Here is a 19,468-nt window from a genome sequence, read left to right as displayed (position 1 = left end):
AAGCATCAGACTTTCTCCGGTATATGCGAGGTTGTGTACAAGATATTTGTTTAAGTCATGAAAGGAAAAATCTAGAAGCCAGTCAAGTTGAAAAAAAAAGTGAAAGTTTGCCGTGACTTCATATGGACTGCATCTAATAACATTGATGTTATCTGTGTATCGTAGTACCTCACAGGGATTTAAATGAGCACAATCAATTCTGGTCAGAGGAGAAGTGCCACAGGGCTAAACTAAGCGTTCGGTACTCAATGGTCATGAAGTCAGGCTTCTGAAATGCATCTATACGAGCCAAAGTACGTTTTTCCTATATAAATTTAACTGACCATGCACCTTTAATCTATTCTGAAATTTGTCTTTCAACACTGTCCCTTAACCTTGCATTAGAGAGCTTATTTTATGTTGTTTTATTATATCTTGCATGAGTCTTTTATTATTTGTGTTTTGATATCTAAAGTGAAGGAAATAATTTTTGAACACCCTGCTATTTTTCAAGTTCTCCCACTTAGAGATCACGGAGGGGTCTGAACTTATTATAGGTGCATGTCCAGACAGTGAGAGACATAATAAAAAAATAAATAAAATAAATAAATTACAGAAATCACAATGTATGATTTTTTTTTTTACTTTTTTTTACTTTTTTAAATTATACAGCTGGAAATAAACACCCGAGAAAATCAATAATAATATTTGGTACAATAGCCTTTGTTTGCAATTACAGAGGTCAAACATTTCGTTTTGTTTTTCACCAGGTTTGCCCACACAGCAGTAGGGATTTAGGCCCACTCCTCCTCACAGATCTTCTCTAGATCAGTCAGGTTTCTGGGCTGTCGCTGAGGAACACTGAGTTTGAGCTTCATCCAAAGATTCTCTATTGGGTTCAGGTCTGAAGACTGGATAGGTCACAGCAGACCCTTGATATGCTTCTAACTGAGCCACTTCTTGGTTATCCTGGCTGTGTGCTTCGGGTCATCGTCATGTTGTATCTTAAATGCTCTAACTGAGGGAAGGAGGTTTTTCCCCAAAATCTTGCAATACAGGGCCGTTTAATACAGTGCCATCGCCCTGTCCAATGTACAGAAAAACACCCCCAAAGCATGATGCTACCACCCCTGTGCTTCACAGTAGGGATGGTGTTCCTGCGATGGTCCCTTTCATTCTTCTTCCTCCAAACACGGTTAGTGGTATTATGACCAAAATGTTCTATCTTAGTCTCATCTGACCACATGATTCTCTCCCATGACTGCTCTGGATCATCCAAATGGTCAATGGCAAACTTAAGACGGGCCTTGACATGTGCTGGTTTAAGCAGAGGAACCTTCCATTTAGGTGTGTTACCAATAGTTACCTTGCAAATGGTGGTGGCAGCTCTTTTCAGGTCACTGACCAGCTCCTCCCCTGTAGTTTGGGTAGTAGTAGTAGTAGTTTCTCACCTCTCCTAGGATCATTGAGACCCCACGAAGTGAGATCTTGCTAGAGCCCCAGGCAGATTGACAATCATGTTTAGCTTCTTCCTTTTTCTAATGATTGCTCCAACAGTGGACCCTTTTCACTAAGCTGCTTGGCAATTTCCCTGTAGCCCTTGTGGAGTTGTACAATTTCGTCTCTAGTGTCTTTGGACAGCTCTTTGGTTTGGCTAGGTTAGTAGTAACATTAGTTAGTAATGTTAGTACTGTAGTTGGCTTCTTACTGATTGTATGGGGTGAACAGGTGTCTATCTGCAGCTAACGACCTCAAACAGGTGCATCTAATTTAGGATAATAAATGGACTATGGATAATAAATCAGAATTCTAGCTGACAGACAGTTGTCCAAATACTTATTTGCAGGTGGATCATACAAATAGATATTTTTTTTTAGATTATGTCTCTCACAGTGGACATGCACCTATGATGACAATTTCAGACAAGTGGGAGAACTAAGTGGGAGAACTTTCAAAATAGCAGGGTTGTTATATAATTATTTTCCTCACTGCATGTTTATCTTTTTAACAGCTTAATATTTGGCTATGCAATATTCAGACAAAATTTCCAACTATGGCATATATGCTGCTGTCGTGCCTACTTTGCTCTAACCACTCTACCTCTAATCCTTTACACTGCTGCCTGACAGTGAACAGGTCAGAGATGGCCTAGCTGCCAAACCACTGGATTTATAAATACTAGATGAAAAGATTCAGTTAGGATGGAAGTGAATGCTTCAGAGACAAGCTCAGTTGGAATGCAGGGAACTGTCTAGGATGGGCAGATAATTAATGATTTCTCTTGTTATGTGGTGGAAAACAACTGACCCTTCTTCCCCTGCTACAGCTGACCAACATTAGTAATAAATTCCTTGTGGTTTGTTTGACATCATGTGAGGTTGACTTCTAGGGCCTGCTGAGGCTCAGCACCATCAAGTCCCTCATTGTCCCATAGGTTTTACATTACAGTTGGGATTGTTTAAACTCCGGAGAGATCGGGATCCCACGTCACCTCTTCCCCCGTCTCTACCACTCCCTTTCACACGAACAAGGCCCCCATCCCCACACACCCATTTTCGGGATTTCCTCCCACACACAACTCAATGTGTCAAATCCATGCAGCAAGACAAAATAGACCTGTTGATGAATTAGCACCACAGTGGTGTTTGCTTCATGATGACTTGTCAGAGCTTGTTTCCTCCATTCAGTAAAAGTGTTAGCTTCTGTTGTTTTTAGCTACCAGAAGGCTCAACTGGGATCTGAAGATATTTGTCACAGTGCAAAAAGTCACTGAGGATTACCTTAATGGGTCACTGATTACAAATTGTACCTGCTGGATTATGCCTTTTTCATTATATTTAGTTTGCTCTGTCAGTTGCTTGACTTTTTTAGATAAGTTATTTATGTAATAAAGGGATAACAATTGTTTTCATGTGATCCGAAAGGGGACCGTATCAAATGACACATCCATAATTTTGTTATTAAGACGTGCAATTTTTCACAATTTATTGGTTTTCCTTGGTACTGTATTTAAAAGATTTTAAATACTTTACATTTATTTAATATGATTATTTTCTTTCTGCATTAAGTCCTGTGAAATAATTTGCCCAAATTTCAAGAGGTACAACAGTTTTTATCGCTGTTTAAAGATCTTACATCATGTTTTGAAAACGTCAACGGTTACTATCATTTTTATTTTATCATTTTTACATAATATATTATATTTTATTTATATTTAGTATTTCATTCAATATAGTATTTAATATTCTATTGTATTACTACAACATATCATGCTATATTTACATATAGAAAGGAAACTATATATATATATATATATATATATATATATATAATATTAGTTTCCAATATTCTGACCTAGTGTCACACTGACCTAGTGTGACCTAAACCTACTGACCTAAACTCCCGAGCTTAAGGATGACACATACCACCCCACCAGGGGTAAGAAAACAGTTGTCTTATATATATATATATATATATATATATATATATATATATATATATATATATATATATATATATATATATATATATATATATATATATATATATATATATATATATATATATATATATATATATATATATATATATATATATATATATATATATATATACATATATATACACATATATATATATATATACATATATATATATATATACATATATGACCTAAATACGCTATATAAATGGAAAAGAACAGATGGTGTCACTGTGTAGATTAACTACTAAGAGAGACACTTTTTTTGGCAACTGTGAGTGTAAACTATTGCAGTCATATTTCTGCGTCATATCGCTGCCATGATTCCACTTTGATCTGACATATTGGACCTTTGTTTACAGTGCAGGGACACTTAGTTAAGATGGGTATTCCTGGAGGGAAGTTTGATTAAAGATTAACATTATGACAGATAAAAGCTAATAAATAAAGTTACATTTGTAGGATATAGGCCCCCTACCATCTCAGAATCAGATCAGAATCAGAAATACTTTAATAATCCCAGAGGGAAATTGCTTTTGTTACACGCTCCAGTTACAGTTTTATATATATATATATATATATATATATATATATATATATTTCAGTTGATTTGCCTATTAAATGTACTTTGGAAAAAGTGTGGCTACCTCCAGATTTGCCTGACTGAATTGGTATCAACAGCACTTGTTTACCAAAAGAAACACAGTGCTTAAAGAACTGTTTACATGGACATTAGTAACTAAAATAAATGGTCAATCAGACTAAAAATGTGTCATGCAAATATGCCAGTCGAATATTCTGACTAGATTCTGCAGGATTGGAATCAAACTGTAATCTAACGCTGGGGTTTATGCAGATTCACAATCTGACCGGTATGCAGGTAAATGTTTGTCAAGATCTCAAGTGGCAGCCATGTGCACATGCATAAACATTAAAATGTGTTATTTTTTTAGTTTTGATTATCAACACAGATCTCTTTAATTTGATTTTTATTCCTGTGGGGATGGAAGAAATATGATCTAATTTATTTCTAATTCAAAATGATAGAGTAGTTGATCTCTTCCCATCAATCAAGATGGATGGATGGAAATCTATTGTTTTCTCTTCTAAATTTAACTAATGAATATGTTGAACATTACAGCTCAAAGCTTGCTTTTCTATAGCTCATGAGACATATTATGACTTTCTTTTAGTTTATATTTTGTCCCAGATGTTTCTTGTGTGACTCCCCTAAAATTCCCTAGGAGAAATTAGGTGATATTTTAACATTACAACACAGGACTCACAGTTGAGATTTAGGGTATAATCAAACCTTGCAAATGTGGAATTTACAAATTCACACCCATTCACACACACATACACATGTTATGTCATACTATCCTTGTTGGGACTTTCCACTGACTTCCATTCATTTCCCACTGATATGGCCTACCCAGGCCCTTAAACCTAACCATTACCCAGACAAACCTAACCCTCAACCTAACCTGAACTCTATTCACAACTTAGTCTTTACCTAACCCTCTCCCCAAGAACAGAACCTTTCCTCAGGGGGACCAGTATAATCACTTTTATAAAACTTTCACCAAGGGCAAAATACACTAAGGATTTAATTATAAAAGGATGCTCTATATATAAATATAAAACAAAGCATTTATCTTTATCCTTTATTTGGGGAAGTTAGCTCACTGGGGGATTTAGCTCAAATGGTAAAGTGCTTGCTTAGCGTCCAAGATGTCAGCGTCTTCATTCAATGTCCTTTCAAGTGACACCACACTTTGGGGACTGGTGACTAAGTGGTTAGGACACTGTGCTTAGATCCCAGAGGTTCTGAGTTCAAGCCCCACTCCCACGGACTTCCACTCTGGGTCCCTGAGCAAGACCCTTAACCCCACACTGCTCCCTGGGCACCGCACAGTGTCAGCCCACCGCTGGGAGTGAATTCCACTCCTTTGTTCTAGTGACAATGTAATGACAATAATAGTTGAATTCTATTCCATAATAGACAGATTAAAGTCTATTAAGTCAAGAACCAACCTAATATTATTGTTATATTATTGTATAACCTGTCACTTATCAGTTTTCTATTCACTGGGGAAAACAAAGGTGAATCATTTGTAAACAACGCTCAATAAAGTTATTGGCCTCTGATTATTGACAAGTATCTTTTGTTTTTTTCTTTTGGGTAATATTGCAATGACTGCTTGTTTTACAGTTGGCATTGACTAACATTGTAATACATTCTTTTAATTTATTCTTTTGATAATAATTCTTCCCAGAAAAACTTATGAAAGTTGGAGGTCAAACCTTCTTGACCAGATGATTTTCCTACTGATATATGTTTTACAGCAGCATCTAATTCTTCTATCTGTATTTCAGACTAACATAACGTTTTGAATGTGAAGTCAAACTAGCAATGCTGTGTTTAATGCTTTCCAAAAACGGATATTGAAACTGTGAGTAGAGTAGACAGAGGTCTTAGAGAAAGCTCTCTTGATTTTTCTGTGTCAGATCTCAAAGAAACACAGTAGCTGAAAATCTCAGAGAATGATATTAGATCTTGATGCAATCTTTTTTACAATTGGAAGGGAGTGCTTGTGGAGAGCTCTTCCTTTGCCATGTCGGAGCATGAACTTAAACTGGGATAAGAGAAGACTCAGTTCATAGAGAAAGAGATTATTTCTCTCTCTCAAAAGTTGAGAAACTCTCAGACTCTATATTTGAGCTTATTGATATATCTGAAACTTGAGAGGACACTTTAGTACATCTTAATTACATCTTATAGCTTCAGAGAAAAAGTTGAGGCAAATGAGAAATAAACCACTTGTTTTGGTGTCACAGACAGCAGTTAAAATAAGTATTGAACACATCACCATTTTTCTCAGTGAATATATTTCTAGAGGTGCTATTGACGTAATATTCTCACCAGATATCAGTAACAATCCATGCCATCCACACATACAAAAAGTCAAACCATAGATGTCCAGAAAGTTATGTGTAATAATGTTGACTGGCACAGGGAAAAAGTAATGAACACATGAAGGAAGGGAGGTGCAAAAAGTCATGGAAAGCCAAGACACAGGCTGAAATATCTCAGTAATTAGAAAGCAATCCTGCCCCTTGTCAGTGCAAATTAATGTCAGCTGATTCAGTCCCAAATGATGGCCTATAAAAAAGTGTATCTGGTATCACACAGGAAAAATCTCATGATGTGAAACAGTAAAGAGCTTTCTCAAGACCTTTGCAACCTTATTGTTTACAGTGATGGCATTGGTTACAGAAGCATTTACACACTTCTGAATGTTCCATAGAGCACTAGGAAGAACAATTTTACCGACCATGAACAGGTTCTCCTCACAAGATTTCTGACAGAGGAGTGAAAAGAATTATCAGAAGAGTTGTGCAAGAGCAAAAGACCACTTGTGGAGAGCTTCAGAAATACCTGGAATCAGCAGGTACAATTATTTCAAAGCAAACAATAAGTAATGCATCAAACTGTCATGGCCTGTATGCCCGCTCACCATGCAAGACTCAATTACTGAAGAAAAAGCGTGTTGAAGCTTGTTTAAAGTTTGCTGCACAATATTTAAACAAACCTGTGAAATACTGGGAGAATATTGTCTGTTCTGATTAGACCAAAATTGAACTATTTGGATGCCATAAAACACGATGTTTGGAGGTCAAATGGCACTGCACATCACCACAAAAACACCATACTGTACCAACAGTGAAGTCTGGAGGTGGGAACATCATGGAGTGGGGCTGTTTTTTCAGCATATGGTACTAGCAAACTTCAAATAATTGAAGGAAGGATAAATGGAAAAATGTACAACTTCATCGTGCCATCTACCACAATGAAGTTGAAACATGGGTGGACATTTCAGCAAAGACAATGACCCCAAAAACAAAGCCAAGACAGACTTCAGTGACAGACTGCTGCACCCTAAATGGACCAGGGATCGTTATCACAGATCCTTCCTCCCAGTAGCTGTAAGACTCTACAGTATAACCACCGCTGTTTCAAACAACGTCAATAAGTTGTTACATTCATGCAGATTTGACAGTTTCTATCTTAGTCAGTTAAATAATATACTTCTGTCATTTTGCACATCTCTGATGTTGCTGCTATTTTTAAATATCCATTACTATAAAAATGTCCATCGTTTTATTTTAGTTATTTATTCTCCAGGTGCACAGTTTTTATATTGTTAAAACACTTCACAGTACAGTATTTTCATTGTTTTATTGTTTATCTTAATTAGTCACTATTATGTTAGTCATACATTTTTCTAAGGCCATATTTGTGAGACGATTTTTTCTATAATCATTTTGCTGCTGTACACAGTAGAATTTCCTCATTGTAGGGACAATAAAGGGATTTTCTATTCTATTCTATTCTATTCTATTCTATTCTATTCTATTCTATTCTATTCTATTCTATTCTATTCTATTCTATTCTATTCTATTCTATTCTAAGGAAACTCACTTTGATTCAGAGAATCAAAATAAAGCTGCTAGATTGGCCCAGCCAGTCACCTTACTTGTATCCAATAGAGAACCTACGGAAAGAACTAAAGATCAGAGTTTATGGAAGAGACCCACAAAACCTTCAAGATTTGAAGAATGTTTGTGTGGAAGAATGGGCCAAAATCACACCTGAGCAGTGCATGCGGCTAATTTCTCTGTACAGGAGGAGTCCTGTTAAAAGGGAATGTTTCCACTCTACTGTCGCTACAAGCATGCTTAGTTTGCTTAGACAGAAAACTTTAAATCAATTTTACTGTATTATCTAGTTGAATTGTAAAGAGCCTTGAGATGACATGTGCTGTGAATTGGCCCTATATAGATAAACTGAATCAAAATGAATTGAACATATATAGAACATATAAGGAGAATTGGCCATAGACTATTGGCCCTATCTAATAAAAATATGGTCAAGTTAATCCAGCAACAAAGTATGAGCTAACAATCAACTGCCTTTGATGCTAAGCTCCCAATGAAAGATGTAAGAATTGAGAATTATGATGTTATCATTGAGTAGATGAATTACAATAGGTTTCCCTCCTGGGGCTTGGTATTGGTGATGAAATGGAGGCCAAAAAAGGAATAGAGCCGAGGTTGATTGTGGAGATTGGATTGAGTAGGGCTGCCGCTTCTGCAGTCCTAGATGATGATTGGCCCTGGCGGAGGTGTTCACAGGAATGATGGGCTTTCATTAACGGCTCTTAAAAGGGCGTTTGGATGAAAGGTGAGGTTGAATCAAGTATTTTAGTGGGAATTTTTGCTAAAAAAACCCACCCAAAATTTCAAGTAAAATCAATGGCTCAGTGTGAGCAGTATCCATATTTGACCAAGTAAAGGAGAGACTCACTTAAACACTTCAGTTGATGCATCACAGGAAGCACCAGAGACTTTCTATTTTAACAACTTAACGGAAGAAAGGTACTTCTACAAATACCATTACATAAAAGCGAATAAAAATATAAACTGCTCAAAAAACAAAGAACACCTTAACAACACAATGGAACTCCAACTCCGTCCTAGTTCTGTGAAATTAACCTGTCCAGTTAGCAAGAAACACTGATAGTGAATCCATTTAACCTACACTGGTACAAAAGGGAAAGACACATGTGGAAATGAGAGGCGGAGGGAAAGACAACCTCTATGAAGGATGAGCGCAGGTTGAGACTAAGCCCTTGTGACAGACCTGGTCATTAAAGACTACAGAGCCCTCCGCGTACTAGCCAGATGTACCCTGACCTCAATCCAGTACTAGGATGAGCTCCTCAAACTCGTTGGTGAAACCATATGTTGCTGCAGCTGGCCCTGGTTTGCTTCCTCTCTGTGAGAACACTACTCCACATGTGGCTAAAGGGAATCAACAGTTCCTGCATTATGAAAGCCTTCAAAGCTATAGACTAGGACATGATGTCTCGTTCCTTCCACCGACGACACATTGTACAACACATTGAGTTGACTGATGCTTTGGAGAACATCCTCCACCAGCAGCATACTCAGGCATTGTATGGAGGTCCTACAGGCACATGGAGGCCACCTACTCTACTAAACCTCATGTTGACTTGTGTTACATGATTTCCAGTGATATACTGTAGGATCACGCTCTAATGTGACTTTCCATTTTATTTGTGTATGACTCTAAATCCAAACCTGAGAGACCTGTAAGATAGTTATTATAACTCATATAGATCTTTGCCATATAATATGGTCCTCAACATATTCCCCTATCTCATGAATACAGATTTTTTTTTAAACTGGATTTTCCATTATTTGGATCTATGATGTTATTTTAATTGCTTTACTTTTTTGAGTTCTTTTTTTACCCAAAGACAATAACATTCAATTTTTAGCTATGCACAATGCTAAGAGATGTTTGCACGTTCAACATATTATAACAATATAATAAAAATTAGTAGGTGTTCCCTTATTTTCACCTTTTGAGCATTTTTCCTATTTTTGTAAATACTTTATCAATCTGTATAAAAGACACCCCAATGTTAGTTATCTTTTTTAAGAATTAAGTAAAAAAAGAAAAGCTTTTCAGTGTGTAAGCTGCCTTGAAGGTGTGTGCAGTGGTTTATTTATAGGTTAAACTTCATACCTGCACAACGCACAACAGGTTAGAAAAATATCTGCTTTCAGGTTGTGTTGATGGATTGCTAAGAAGAACTTCTGCTATTTCATTACAAACAGCCCTAAATCAAACTTGTCACATGTTTCCGGATTTAACGAGGCATCTGGTTCTTAAAGAGACAAATATGTATTATGAGCAACCACTGCAAGGGGTTATTTTTCACATCTATGATAAGAATCTCAGAAAGATTGCTACCCACATACTAACAAGCAGCAGGTATGTTTTCCTCTAAGCTTTTATAAAAATAAAGTAAAGATAAAAAAAAACTGTAAAACCTAATGAAATATGAAAATGTATTTAAAATGAAAAACTTGGAGCAAACATGGATGTTTGTAAGACTTCTTAAAACCAAATTCTGATATATATATTTCAGAAAAACGACATATTTTTATTGGTTACAAAAAGTCATGATACAATGATTACTTTCAATTAATAATAAAAAAAAACTGCTTTATTTTTAATTAATAACGTTTTACCAAAAAATATAACTGAATTTCATAGTTTCATAGACTTTTTCTAAATTCTCTCTTTCATATATACTGTTTTATGAATTACATTCTTTTCGAAATACACTCTTCTATTACAGATGATATTGTCTTCACTTCAAGCCCAACCCTAACATTCACTTCTGACCAATACAAATATAATCTGAAAAACTAAAACATTAAATTAAGAATATTTTTAGTACTTCTTCTCTGGATTGCATTTATTTTCATTTCTATTCATTTTCTGGCAACAATAATGGAACACAATTCATTGCATACATGGTTGCCACTCCCGAGTAGTAGTAATATAATATATTTTTATGTCAGAAAAATAAAACCCATTAAAAATAATAAATGCAAATGACAAAAAATACATAAATCAAACAGAACAACCATATGTCTCTTTTGATTTTTGTTCCAACTTAACCAATATTTTCAGCATTTAAATTCTCATAGAACCAGAGCTTTGTCTATTGACGACACTTAAAAACATCAAGGGTTTTTGAAGGAAACACAAATACAGTAAGATTCATCCATGTTTCCTTGTGCGTATTAAATAATTGTTTATCTTTCTATTCTTCCAATTTCATGGGTGGAATTGGATTGTTGGACTTTCCTTAGCTGAATTATAAATACTATCAATCCCTTGTCTTGTAATATTCCCACCTGTATACTTATGAAATACGTATGTGTTCAGTAATGCAAAACTAGACGAAACACAGAAAAAGAGAACTATTCCAAATATTTTTCAACATAAACCTTATAACATAAATACTTGTAGTCTATAATAACAATACATTTCCCCCACAAATTTTCATCAAGTGAAAGAACCAATATTTGATAAATATATTACTCAACTAAAAGCAAAGCATATGTGGCAGCAAAACTGTTCCTAAAAGTAAAAATTTTGCAAAGGTTCCTTAATTGTACCTGAGAAAAAGTAACTAGCTACTATGCTAATGTTAATCTGAATGCAATACCAATGCTTTAGCAGTATTGGCCAGGTAAAGTTGATACTTCATATTATGTTTCATATGTGTTTGAATTAATTTCTTTAGACTGCAGGATTATATTTATTTTAATACAGTTTTTTTTGTAAGCAATTAATTTAGTTTAAATTCAATAAAATAAAACAAACAAGTTATTTTTTTGCTTTGCATAATTAAATAGCTAAGACTCGTTGAAGATACCGTGCAATTTGTAGCTCACACTTGGCAGAGGGATGTCACGTCTCTGTATTAGGAATAATCAGTAAATCTGTGAAGGTACAGCGCTAACATTTGGCCAGATGAGCCTCAGTTTTAGCTTATTACATTTAAAGCAAAATGTTTTCATATATGCAAGTTTTAAGTTTTTATCCTCAAGTCCTGAACCAAGTCTCAAGTAAAGATGATTAAGTTGGAATTAAGTATGAAGTAAGGAAAAGTCTGAAGTCACGTCCTTACTGTTAAAATTAAAATTTCAAGTCTTTTCAAGTCAACAAAGTTGAATTATATGCTTAATTCAAATAATTTACCATATCTTCTTTTTTAAATCCGTATTCATCTTTGCATGGGATTAAACCAGTTCAGTTCTACATTTACTGAAAAGGGAGCCAAGATCAGTTTTTTCATAGCAAAAGAATGCTTTCACCTACAGTACTTTTATTTATGCAATTTAAAATGTCATACAAAGTTGAAATCAGTCCCAACTCTGGCTGTGATTGTCTTCTCACATATTTTGCATGTCGCATTTCATATCGTTTTGAGTAATTTAATACAATGTATCAAAAGGCATCAGTCTTAGGAACATTTTTGTACGATTTTTCAAACTGGTTAATTTGACGTGCCATGCTAGAGCTCACACACATATGTGTAGAGTGTAGAGAGACAGAGTGACGGTCTGTATTTGACAACACAGAAAAAGTTAAATGAATTAAGGATGCTCACTTTTTAAATAAAAATTTTTCCCCAAAAATTATATATTTTGGATTAAATCAAGTAATGGGTTCAACTCCAGTTCATTAATGGGAAAGTTCAAGTCACAATTCATTTCTTTAAGTAAAGCCTAACTCAACAACTGCTCAGTATGCTTATTTTTGCAAAGAATTAATGTAAACACATTGAGTAATTTCAACAACTTTCTTCATTGCATTTTCAAGTTTACCATAAGCATACAAACATTTAGATCATATATGTTATTAATGGGTATTTTTACCATTCTCCTTCTCCTTTTAACTTGTAGAATCTGAAGCTGACTGCTTGCCCACCTGGAGTGCATCAAAGTTGCCACTGCTGGCCTGGCAGCTGCACCCTGGGATATCGGACACCCCGGAGATGACGAGTCTGATGAATCTGTGGGCTCCCTGCCCTGTGGCCTTGGTCAGATCCATCCTAGTGGGAAACAAGTGTGTCTGACTGACCCAGACCAAACACACTTCAAACTTACACTCACACACACACACAAACGCACACTTCCTGTGGCCTCTACTGCCCACCGCATCATTAATACCAATTGGCCTTTCTTTATGGCTGCAAATATTTTTCACATGTTCTTGGATCACCTTGGGTCTTTCTAGCCACAATAAAAGCTCTCCTTTCTTTGTAGTCCTAATAGCAAAAAGGGACATTTGTTAACATGATTTGTGAGATTTTGAAGCCATATAGCGGATTTCTGTTTCAGGGTGTGTAAGCACTTGTTTATTGTACCTGTGTAGACAAACCTTATTGAAACCAAAGTCTGACCCTTAAGTTCGGGCCCCCATTTTTAATGTGAGTAATAATAGTGTATATTATTTACATTTGTTGATACTAAGGTTTGAGTGCAGTACTGTATTTACATGGAAAATATATGTGTGTATTTCTCTACTAGAGTCTACTTTTACAACTAATTATGGAGCCGTTTAAGGTTAGCAATATGTCGGTAACAGTTAGGGGAAAGGCAGAAACACAGTTACTTAATTAAACATCAGTTTTTGTAAACACCTGATATGGGTAGAATGGCTTTTGAAGACGGAGGAGGGGCAGCTCCACTTCTGCAATGTCTGTTTGATGATTCCTTTATTGTGTCTACAACACAGCTAGTGGCGGGTCTTTAAAATCCAATAAGCCAGACACACATAGGCTCATTGTCAAAAAGGCAGGACATGGAGGTGTTTACACTTGACATATTAATAAGTTGAACTGTGGGGATATCTGTAGACAAATCTCCATTTGGTTCATTTAACAATTACAAACACTTTGGATGGAAATGAAGAGAAAGAGCCAAACTGACCTGCATCCAACAAGTGTTGGCTGCCCGGGGGTCTATACTCAGAACTCTGATTAGCATGATAAGAAGGAAGAAACACATCCAAACATTGTTTACCTTTGAAACAACACCGTCATTCTTGGTGCTTTCATTTGAGCTATACTGTATAAATACTTCTCAGAAAAAGCTGAGAGAAAACAACAATAACTCAGTGACAGATACGTAGAAAACTCAGTGTGGTGGATTCTGTGTTTTACAGGTCAGACAGTCTTTATCCTCATTTCTTCCCTTAGCTCCTGCTTTCTACTGCTTTGTTTTCATGTCACAGTTTCTCAGAAAGTGGGAAGCCCTGATGCCAATGTGCTGTGTTTTCTTTTCACTCAGCATATTATACATGGCTTCACTCTACCCTGATGCTGGTATCAGCTTTGTGCAAGTAAGTTTTGCCTTTGTCTGCATCTGGACGAGCACAATTGCTAAAGGTACCACTTGTACGTGCATAAGAGCCAACCTTTTGCCAAGAAACAAACCATGTTCAGTTTATCAGATCAGAGTTTGCCAGTACTTTGAGTCCACTCCCTTCCTCATAATTCATCATATCTAAACAAAGACAAAACAGTCCTAGATTTTAATTATATGTTTGGCACCTTTACGACTGCAGTTAAGTTTGCAAACCGTCATGAGATGTGTTATGTGTGAGAGTCAGGCCCTATATGTTAGAAGCAGAACATATTTTCATGATCAAATCAATCCATGTTTTTTTTAATCCATGTTTATTGATAGAAAAGGTATATTAAATATGTATGGATATTTTGAAGTGTTGTTCCTCAAAGTAAGAAAAAAAAGTAAGAAATTCAGTCTAAACAGATGCTCCATGCTACATATCCACATAGCTAACCACAGTCTGACAAATCGCTGTGCAGATAGAACCTGAACTGAAGCTTTTGTCATAGCAGTGGGAAAAAAAATGAAAAAAATTGTTGGATCCCCCTTTCATACCAGTTATAATAAAAGGCTATCCAGATTAAACATTTTTCTTGTCATAGAATAAAACATTATTTTACCTGTCAGGCTTCAGTGTTTGGTGGTTTCCTCACAAAGTCCACATGGGCTTCATTTTTATGCTCTTTAAACTAGTTTCTCACAAATGCCACTTTACGGTAACTAGGCCACAGTCAGCTAGATTACAGGTCTTATGTGCTGAAGGATCTGACTTTGGTCATTGTTTGTTCTGTTTCTCTCCTAGAGATTGCTATTGGCCAGAGGTTACACAATTTTGATATATTTACTCAAGTAAAAGTAATAAGTAGCCATCGAAGGAATTACTCAAGTAAAACAAAACAAAAATACCAGGTATAAAGACTGATTGATTTGACTCAATTTAAAAAATATATCATCAGGCAGAAAAGTGTCATAACGTTCTATTCAAATTCAAGAAACAAATATATATGACATAACTGCACTCCCACCCCAACAAATACAAAGAAGTACTTCTCGAAAGCAATTTCTTAATATAAAGCAATTTCCTCAAATAAAAAGAAAGAACCGAACCCCAAAGCTTTCGTCAAAACTAGAATATCACTTTTAACAAAAACTTATTTCTGTTTTTTGTGCATTTTTGGTTTAAAAGGAGGTTCTTCTTCATTCAGTAAAGTAACTCAGTTGATAGAGCAGCATGAAAATTTACTCAAGGCTATTAATCTCATATAATAATACTGCTCAAGTAAAAGTAAAAAAATACAGTGCTCTAAAACTACTGTACTCTTAAAGGTAAATTAAATTAAATTCAAATTAAAAAAGCTACTCGGGTAATAAATGAGAAATGGCCTCTATTTGCAAAGAGGTTTTTCAAATTTAGAAGCTTGAACAAAGCGCTTTACACTACATTTGGTCATTTGCTCGCACACTGATGGTGGCGAGCTACATTGTAGCCACAGCTGCCAAGGGCTCACTGACAGAACGAGGCAGGCGCCTCCTCTGGCCACCATCTGTAGGTAATTTGGGTAAAGTGTCTTGCCCAAAGACAACACAACACTGAAAGCCGGGCCTTGAACCGACAACTCCGCCGCTGAAGGGAAAACTCCTGCATCTGACACCACTGCCACCTCAGAAGAAAATATAAATGGCTACTATCCAGGTCTACCGGTACTATTCACTTGTTTCAATTGCGACTCCCACTGGCCAAAAGTTAAATTCTGCATGTGTCACTGGTGTTTCGGCAATAAAAACACTTACAAGAAAGTAAAATAAATAGACATCTGAAAGTTTGTTTTGTGTCTACTCTTTTCTCCAGTGTTGTGGAAAAAGACTAAAGATATCGGCTATTTTCGTCATGTATATAGTGATACAGTAATTCACTGTGAGTACACAAAGCTAAGTAAATTTGAAATCACTCACCCTCCATTGGCAAATCTATGGGGTCAGACCGGAAAGGTAAGAACATAGAACAAACAATACTAAAAGAATAAAGAATATATAATATAACACATTATATGTATAAATTAAATATATATATATATATATATATATATATATATATATATATATATATATATATATATATATATATATATATATATATATAAGCTAACTTATCTCATATCCCATCTGTCCACTACTTGAGGGAACTATTATTGATTAATTCTCAGAACTCTGCTTTGGTGTGAGGTGAACATTGCTACAGCTGGTATAGGATGGAAAATGGAGGCAGGTTATGGGGTTACGTCTGGATTTGAGTTCCCAGCAGGAGGTTTGATGGCTGAGTATGAGCTGTGGTCATGTCAACTGATGGTATGGGTCTGTCTGTAATGACAGGGTGCCCAGGCAGCTGGATCCTGTTTTCCAGTGTGATCGGAGAGCATAGCGGGGCATGGGCTGCGCTTGCTGTGGGCCCTATGTTCATTTGTGAAGCAGCATAGCAGCACTAGGGGTGATTCACAAGCATATCAAGTTAAAAAGAACCGTCTGGCCACAGAGGGATTTCCCTGCTGGTCCAGAGTAAATGTGTGTATGCATGTGTTTTGGTGAGGGTTTTAGGGGTGTGTAGAAGGACAAAACAGGAGGGGATCAATTGGTTAGAATTACTTAATCTCCCCTCATTGAGGATCTGCATTCAAACTCACTATGGATGATATTCGGGCTAATGTATATATGTTTGAATAAAAATATACATCTCAATATATATTTAAACTTTACATGCCATTATTTGTGATATTTTGGTAACCTGGGTCATTATGTTTTTGGATGTCTGTCAGTTTTTTCAACTATAACCCAGCTGCTCCGTAGCGCTATGGGCCCGACATGGTGCCAGTTGATCGGGTTTCACCTTACTTCTGTTCGCTTCTCTAACTGGCTTGGCAGAAACAAATAAACACAACAGTCCCAACTTTATACCTTCCATGTTAAAAGATTCTTGCTCAGCCAAAACACACACTGCATCATGACTGAACTTTTTCCCCTCTTCAGTTCTATTCCTTTGTTTAAATTCCATGCATACACAGCAATGAGCATCATTAATCCTAACCCAATAAGCTTAGATGGAATAAGAGTGGTTTATTTTTCGTTGCACAGTGTATAGTCTTATTTTGTGTGTGATGCCACTGAGCGTCTGTGGGTCATCCATCTATGTGGAAAGTTTGGGGGGTCGTTTTTGGTGTTTGAACCGGGCCACCTTCCTCTGGATGTTTGAATCTGCTTGTGTCTGGACAGGATTCGTGTTCCTGTTCCTCCTCTAACCCCCCCACGCCTTTTGTTTCATGTGGTTGTAACTGCAGGGATGCACATGTGGCTTATATAATGTACTGCTCGCCGTTTGACCCCAGTCCAGCTCATTATCGGAATCAAACTTGCTGCAGTCCAAGCAGAATGGATGGATGCAAATTTGTCCCATGGCAGCAATGACATCACTGTTACCTAGAAACATACTGACTCACAGTGTTTGTTTAATCAAAAATACACAGAAAAGTCCCTCAGAAAGAGATGAATATGATTTATGTAGCTTTCTAGGTTTCACATCCAGCAATGAATGAATCTGAAAGAGCAGCATCGATTTCTTCATTTTGGGCTCCACAGGATAGAAGAATATCCTACCAGGCTAAGTTTGTGCTTCCCTGGTGTCAGCTTTAGTCAGGTTTTCAAAAATAACCAAAGTTGATTGGTCTCCTCAGTTTTTTTTTTTTTACAGTGATCACAGACGTTTTCCTGGGCTGCTTTTCTCATGGGTTGTGTGTGTGTTACTTTCCACGTCAAATGATCAATAGATCATCTACATATACAACTTTGATCTTTTACTTTTGTAAAAGATCAAACGAAATTCTCCTCTTATTGATTACAGCTTGCAAAAGTATAAGAAAAGGAAGAAAAGAAACACGCAACGGATGTTTTGGCTTCAGCAGTTTGGTTTATCGTTGTGAAAACCACAGAAAACAATGACACTATTTCCAGCTCTGCTAAAAGTTAAGTTTGCAGGGACTTTATGTGACAGAAAAAACACAAAATAGTGGATTATGAAATGAGATGGAAATCATACATTTTTAACAGTTTTTTAAATTCTTTGTTCTTAAATCGAACTATGAAACATCGTCAGTGCATTTTTTTTAGATCTCCAAGGTTCATACTTAAAAAGTAAAACAAACAGACCGCAGAAAGTATTTATTTTTATATCTTCACCAGTTTTTCAAATTGGTGCACTACTATATTGCTTTATGTTTTCTTCTTTGTGAAATAGTTTAAACCAAGTCAGATCAGACGGAAAGCATCTTTGAACATTTTCAATCTTACCACAACTATTTAACTAGATCTCCACCTAGACTATTGATTGATTGATTGACTTTATTGATCTCACAGTGGAGAAATTTACCAACTCTGGTATGAATATTGATCTAAGCTCCACTGCAGTTCTGGATGCATACTTTTGTATCATTGCCTTGATGGAAGGTAGAAAGCAATCCCCAGTTTAAGGTAATTTGCTGCCTCCAACCTTTCTTGTCGTAGAGACCATCCTTCATTTTTTTTGGCAATATATGGTTGACTTTTCTTGTAGACCATGGATTTAGCTTTTGTGTCATATGCTGGTGAAGATTCTCAGTCATCCAGGTCATAGTCATTCCAAAAAAAAAAAAAAAAAAAAAAAATCCACTGGACTTTGTTTCCAAGTTTGAAGACATTTTGCTTTCCATCCAGGAAGTTTTTTCAATTCAAAATGTCAGGATATTTGGAATTGAAAGCTTTCTGGATGGGAAGCAAAATGTCAAAACCTGGACTAGGAAACAAAGTCCAGTGGATTTTTTTTTACTTTTTCGAATAGATTTTGTTTCTCTTGAGCATACATTCTTAATATTTGTTTTGCCCCTACATTGCCAACTTTTAATTGCATTTCTTATCCCAGTGCCTCTGTCATTGCCAGTTTTTCTTGAAGACTAGATCAAAACACTGTTTTCACCAGATTTACACTCAACCAATGTTTTACTGTTGTGTCATGCTCATACCATTTTTAAATAATACATTTAATGGTCATCCGTGAGATGCTCAGAACTTGGAATATAGTTTTATAACTTCAGCCTATTATAAGGTAAATTTCTCAGTGATCTTCTCCCTGACCTGTTTGTTGTGTTTCTTGGTGTTCATAATGCTGTATATCCACTGATG

General features: G+C 36.0%; 1 long non-coding RNA gene across 1 annotated transcript in view; it reads left to right on the top strand.

Moving 5' to 3' along the window:
* The window catches only part of LOC119775578, a 63,965-nt gene extending 47,907 nt beyond the window's left edge, over nucleotides 1–16,058 (top strand). Inside the window, exon 3 of the long non-coding RNA XR_005279671.1 lies at nucleotides 12,818–16,058. This is a non-coding gene — a long non-coding RNA (uncharacterized LOC119775578). The remainder of the gene's footprint in view (nucleotides 1–12,817) is intronic.
* Nucleotides 16,059–19,468: the final 3,410 nt, after the last annotated feature.

The sequence above is a fragment of the Cyprinodon tularosa genome, unplaced genomic scaffold, assembly GCF_016077235.1.
Source record: "Cyprinodon tularosa strain WSP-4 unplaced genomic scaffold, ASM1607723v1 ctg88, whole genome shotgun sequence".
Taxonomy (NCBI): Eukaryota; Metazoa; Chordata; class Actinopteri; order Cyprinodontiformes; family Cyprinodontidae; genus Cyprinodon; species Cyprinodon tularosa.
The sequence above is the reverse complement of the archived record's forward strand: the minus strand, read 5'-3'. Positions and strand labels throughout refer to the sequence as shown.